This window comes from Misgurnus anguillicaudatus, chromosome 11, assembly GCF_027580225.2.
Source record: "Misgurnus anguillicaudatus chromosome 11, ASM2758022v2, whole genome shotgun sequence".
In the NCBI taxonomy this organism is placed as follows: domain Eukaryota; kingdom Metazoa; phylum Chordata; class Actinopteri; order Cypriniformes; family Cobitidae; genus Misgurnus; species Misgurnus anguillicaudatus.
The window spans coordinates 14,555,648-14,562,867 of NC_073347.2; positions in this window are offsets into that span (position 1 = coordinate 14,555,648).

A 7,220-nucleotide genomic window follows, 5' to 3' on the forward strand; every position below is an offset into this window, starting at 1 on the left:
CATTGTGCAATTCATGTCTTTTCTACAGCAGCCCCTGAAGTGATCACAAGAATAAAAACCTGCCACATTCAATTATAAAAACAATGTACAAAATATTAACAAATTTGAAAATGCTTTGATGCTGGAAAATGACAATAATATAAATGAATGGCCTGATGTACACACCATTGTCTTCATGTCCAAACTCATTTAACTTACTATATAGAGCTACAAAGTACAAACAGGCCTGAGTTGTGTTTACATGATGCCATTATAACAACCAGCGCACCAGAAACGAAACCTTGAACTCGGCTCTCCAACCGATGAGAAACAATGGCTGCTATGTGTCCAAAGGGTGGGTACCATCCCCAGGGAGAGATGAAGCGAGTCTGATGTAAGTTGAAAGAAATGTGGGTATTGTATCTACAAGAGTTTGATTGTGTTTTGGACCCACATCGGAGCCGAGTGTGTGTTGCATAAATGTCCGGGGATGTGTTTGTCGTGTGCGGATGGGCACGTTGACCAGCCACCATATGAAACCATTTGGTGAACCCGAGGTACCACAGGCTGGGTTGAAACCCATAAGGTGAACTCTAGGAGAAAGATGCGTGTATGGTGGACCGCAACTTGACACACAGAACGGTGCTTGACTACAGTACATGTAGATACACATACTAAGTTATAAATAGCTTCTGTTTTTGCAGGCCCTTGAGATTAGTGTTTCAGCTGGGCTTGGCATCCTAAAAGATGTTATCACCATGTTACAAATCCACTGCTGAATTGCACAAACGTACATATACACTTCAAATGGACTTCAATTATGTGTAATTTTGGTTTTAAAGGGTACCCCGACTACAAACATATGTATGGCGTAATAGATTTACAATTTACAATCTGAATGTGAAATTAAAAACAGTACGAATGTCTTGTTATTATTGTTAATGTTGATAATATTGTAAATATCATTATCATAGAGATATTGAATATAATTGGGTTGATATTTTATTAACAATGTAAAGATTTAATGAATAATATAATATTATAATATTATATACATAAATATAACTAAATATATACCCAACATATACCACACTTGATTTTAATGCACCACACCCTTCTTTTAATGCACTACCGGCATCTTTACATTTAAAATTAGTAATCTTACATGAATCAAAGAAAAAAAACATATACATATATTTTTACACTCATTCGAAAATTATAAACATGTCTCCCTAACAAGCTGATGAGTTAAATTACACTCTAAAAATGGCTTTTTTCACCCATAATAGATAAATATTGGACAGAACACACCGCTGGGTTAAAATCGACCCAATTTAACTCAACTGCTGGGTTATTATACCCTATGGTTGCATAACAATAACCCAACATTGGGTCATTTTTAACCCAGCATGGTGTCATTTTTAACCCAGTATGTGTTCTGTCCAATACTTACCCATTATGGGTAAAAAATAACCCAGCCATTTTTATTGCAGGTGTGTTAAGAGACATCTAAAACATTCAGGGTCCTCGAGAACCAGGACTGGGAAACACTGCCGGTTAACATATACACTGACACAGAAGTTTGGATTGGTGTGGAATGTGTTATTATTATTATTATTATTACATCATCATTATTACAGATCTTATTATTGAGGTTACTCTTGCCATCATCACAAAATATTATTATCATCACCATCTTTTAATATAATATTATAGTTTATTTGTTTATTATTACTAATATTAAGTTGCAATCAGAACCATTAGAATTATTATTGTTGTTACTATCAGTATTATTATTATTTATACCACGGGTCTGTTGAATGCTGTATTCTGATTGGCTGAGAAATGTTCCGTGGGTATGCATTAATTTCTGATAACCGCACACCTAACTTGTCCAATGTCTTAAAAATAGGCACCAGAGCAATGTTTGTGGTAACCGTGGTATAAGAGGAAAAATTGACTCCGGTCCTTGAATTATTTGAAAATAATGCACACCCGCCCCACATGCATTGCACCTTGGGTGTGCATTATTTTCTTATAATTCAATGGCCCGTCATCAATTATTCCTTACTTATACCACGGGGCTGTGGAATGCTATATTCTGATTGGCTGAGAAATGTTCCATGGGTGTTGATTATTTTTTGATAAACGCACACCTGTCAAATGTCTTGAAATAGGCACCACAGCAATGTTTGTGGACAGTGGTAAAAGCGGATTAATTAAGTGCGGTCCTTTGAATTATTTGAAAATAATGCTTCGCGTTGTGCCACATACCACCTTGGGTGTGCATTATTTTCTTATAATTCAACAGCCCGTCTTCAATTATTCCTTACACATACTATAATTACTAGGGGTGGCACGGTTCACAAAACCCGCGGTTCGGTTCGTATCACGGTTCTATGGTCACGGTTCTCGGTTCAGTACGGTTCTTGTTGTTATTTTTTTTAACACTCCAGAAATTTATTATCTTATTAATGTATTAATTATCCATAATTTAGGATACAGTATTAAAAAAAGTTATATCATGTAATCATGCACAAACTGAATTTGACATTATTGGGAACATCCCTGAGGAAAGCCAGGCGAGATTTTGACACAGCGAGAGGGAAGACATTGATGATTTCAACATGCTTTTCATTTATTTGGCAAAAAAGAGAATGTGTATTGCCATCTACATGAACTTTGTGTGCATTTTTAGCACACAAATATAACTTGCATTTATCAAAATGCCAACTTCAGTGTAGCTTTAAGATTTATCACTGAGAGGCTGCTTAAATACTGCAGAGAGAATATGTGAACGAGAGAGAAACATAACGTTTACACATGTAATATTTAAATCCGTCTCTTTTGTCCACTTTTGACCATTTCTGTCCTGATTACTTTAAGGGGCAGTAAGTATGAAATAAGATCGCGCGACTTTCACACGCTAGCAAAATGAAACTACGCGGAAATCAGCCGCTTTCGTTTTATCAACGAAAGGCTAAAAATAGCGCTGAATACGAAAAGACGTAAAACAGTGTTCATTACCTCAAATTAGATAAATGGTCGGAGAGAAGGCTGTCGCGTGTGGCTGTATCTATTATTTTATTTCCGCTGTCATCATAGGTAACATGAAATAAAAAATGTTTCCACACACCAAACTTATACGACGCCGCTGGCGCATCCTCCAACTGCGGGCAGACTTCTTTTTCTCTCCCTCTTGCCATTTCTACACGTAACATGACCGGCAGCACTCACTCTCCACAGCAGTCGCGCTATTCGCGAAAGGGGAACACGCTATCTGAGGTCACATACAGGGCACGAGGCTACATACATTGCGCATGCCATGAACCGTTGAACCGTACGACACACACGCGCTCCGAACCGAGACAAGCGAACCGAACGTTTCGGATGTTTTTCATGAACCGTGCCACCCCTAATAATTACATAATATACATATTATTATTATGTAAATACCCATATCATTATGTGTTTATCATTTTTGCTTTTTATCATTGTTTTATAATAATATTATAAAACATCCATAAAACAACTTAAAACATATCCATCTATGTTTTAGGTTGAGGCAATTCTCCATCCAACCTAAAACGGGGAGGAAATTACTCCAGTCATATTTTCAGTCAAGGTAATTCCTAATCTACCCCCCTCCGGTATATTTATAAAACATAATAAAAGACTTGACAAGTTTTAAAATGAATAAAGGTTAACAATGTCATGATTCTGCCCTCTTGTTATTGTTTTATCCCAGTCTTGAGGCAGGATCATGTTATTTGTGCTTGTACGTCAGGGGCACGTTCAATCTCACACCGGTGCGCAACGTTTTGCTACGGTTTCCGGGTTGAACGACATGTTTCCTGGAAACGGTGTGCAACGGAATGCAACAGGTTTTAGAAGCGTTTTCTCTTGTTTGGTGGGTGTGTCAGAAATGCTGGCCCAATCAGCGGCAAGATGTATAAAACCACGCGGTAGTAAAGAGACAGCTCGCTCAATGGGTTCAAGTTGGAATGTTGTCTTTCATTCTGGACGGCAAGGTCAGTGACTGTAACATCGAGGGTATTTTACAGTATTAAACACACATCTATAACGATTTCATCAGGCTTTAGAAACATTTAAAAAAGAACACAAAGAATGGCCTCTCAGCTACCGTAGTTGCAACGCTTACGTCATCACAACAGGGTGTTCAATGCATCACCGTTTCTGTTTAATAAACGTTGTGCAACGTTTTGTCGGGGCTGAACGCAGCCCTGCTCTCCTGACTCCGCCCCCTCGTTTCCCTGTTAATCATCCAATTATTGTTTAATTCTTGTCACCTGTTCCCTCCTTGATTTGTTCCCCTATTTAATGCCATTGTGTTTGCTTTCCTGTGCTGATTCGTTTTGTAACCTTCGTTTGTGACATACCTGTGCTATTTGTGGGTGCGTCTGTATTACATGTTCATAAGTCTAGTTAGTTGTCAAGTCTATTGTTCAAGTTTATTGTTTTGTAGTCTTAGTCCTGTTCCAGTCCTAGTTTAGTGTAAGTCTAGTTTATATCTGTCGTAGTCTTTGCCTTGTTTTACACCCTCATGGGTCTTTGTTTTGTTGGTTTTTGTTATAAATAAAGTGTGTTCGTCTGATCCTGCATCTGGGTTCTCACTCTCTCTCCAACGTGGAGATTCATAACAGACAATTAATTTTTCCAGGTAGGTTACACTTAAATCAATCACTTGGTTATTCAAATTCATCAAGTAAAACTATATCAAAACATTCACTAAAAGATCAGCATAGAAAAATAAACAGTTCACAAAATAAAAATCATACCTGGCAATTCAAGATATACAGCAGTGCGGGAAGTTCTGAATACAGATGCTTCCATGATGTTTTAATACACACATAGTGTGGGAGCTTCTGGTTACAAAATGCCTCCCTGGATCCTTTGCCAATGTACCTTAAATACTGACCAGAACAAAGACATCGTAAAACTAAAAAACTCTAGTTTGACCTGTATCAAGTGACTCTAGGACACCTGGTAAAAAAATCCAGTTTGACCTGTTTCAAGTGACCCTAAAGGACACCTGGTCAAACTAGCCAGAAGCATCCTGGCAAAACCCCACCTCTGCAAGAAATGCATCTTCTATCCTAAGTTCTAAAACCTTGATCCATATCTTAGACTTATAGAAATGAGACCTTTTTACTCATCGCACCATGACCTTTAAATGAAACCACACATGAGTATAAAATAGTAATCTCAGAACAACATATAAACATCATATATATTCAACAAATACCCAATGATGTGAGCCTAGAGGCTAACAGTGCAAAAGCATTTATGAGGAAGAGATTAGGAGAACAAAGAATTGCATGTCTGTAACCAGTTCAACCTGAGGGCCAAACTTGGGTGAATAACACCACCTGAGGTTTAATTGTTTTACAGTGTCACAACATTCATACATGAAAGCTATAGTATATAACATAGCATTTCCTTTATAAATAATTAATATTTCGCGACAACAATGTCGCGTCATCAACCCAGAATGCCCTATGCAAGAAACATAATGGCAAACATAATTCACAGCTTAAAATGAGTATTACATGTTGCGACTTTATTGTGAAAAAATGTAACTTTTTACATAACTTTTTTAGCTGATATTTTTCAGTCTCTCCAGAAAAACGCGATTATGCAATCGCATGATTTAACGCATAATCAGCCAAAGTTCGCATATTTATGCGGGGGAAAATTTTTTTCAAATACGCCGCACTTTCGCAGCATAAATTGCAGATTTCCGTGCGCAAAATATGTGGGGCTTGCATGATTTCATAATCCCCGCATTTTCGTAGCAAAAGTCACATATATCTTAACAGAAAGTTGAAAATTGTTGCATTTACCTCACACAAGCGCAGCCATGTCTCCTGTTGCAATGGGAATGTTATGAAGTGACGTGAACATCATTGAAAAGCTGCAAAAGCTTAAAACACATTTTCTTGATGAGCAAAATGACCTAAGAAAACAAGTGTAGTTTTTAGACCAAAATAACAAATGTAAGCAATTTTGTGCATAAACAAGCAAAAAAATCTGTCAATGGGCTAAGCAAAAAAATCTTGAAATTTTTTCCTAAACACTAAATTCAAGAAAAATTCAAGAAAAAAAAATGCTTACCACATTGGCAGATTTTTTTGCTTGTTTTACAAATCACTTAAATTTGATATTTTTGGTCTAAAAACTAGATTTTTGCTCATCAAGAAAAAGCATCTTAATTTAAGAATTTTTAGATATTTTTACTGAAAACAAGAAAAAAAAATACTAAGAATTTTTTTCTTGAAAATCTGACTTTCTTACTTAGGATTTTTGTCTTGTTTTCGGTAGAAATATACAAAAATTCTTAAATTAAGATGTATTTTCTTGATGAGCAAAATGACGTAAGAAAATAAGTCTAGTTTTTAGACAAAAACTATACAATTTAAGTGAATTTGTGCTTAAAACAAGCAAAAATATGGGGTCAGAAAATTTTGCTTAAATTAAGTGTTTAAGAAAAAAGAAGTCTTATTTTTAGATTTTTTTCTCACCCAATTGGAAGATATTTTTGCTTGTTTTAATCACAAATTCACTTAAATTGTATAGTTTTTGTCTAAAAACTGGACTTATTTATTTAAGGTCATTTTGCTCATCAAGAAAAAACATCTTGATTTAAGAATTTTAAGATATTTCTACCGAAAACAAGACAAAAATACTAAGAAAGTCATTTTTGCAGTGTAAGTCGCACAGGTGTTGTTTGATTTTTCAGAACATTTTAACCAAATGCTTTCAAAAAGTGGTGGGGACAAAATCAGCAATTTCAAAAAGTGGTGGGGACAAAATCAGCCATTTCAAAAAGTGGTGGGGACATGTCCCCAGCATAAATGACACCTATGTAAAAACAGTTTTTGCAAGTTTCTGCAATTTCATCTCATAAAATTGCATAAATGTATTGCATATTCCATCGCGTTTTCTTAAAAAATGTGCCGCAAGATAAAGGATTTTGCCGGCAACAATCGCAAAAAAACTAATTGTTTTTCTGGAAGGACTGATTTTTAAGTTGAAAAAACCCCCTCAAAACTTTAAGGCAACCAGGTAATTATAATTATTTAAGTTAAATCAACAAATCACTTTTTCCAGTGTACCAATGGATTAGAAGGCAAATATAAAGTTTTCATAATCGATGTCCACTTTAAGAAGACAGTCCAGCATGTAGACCACTATGATGATGGTTAATGACAACAAAAAAA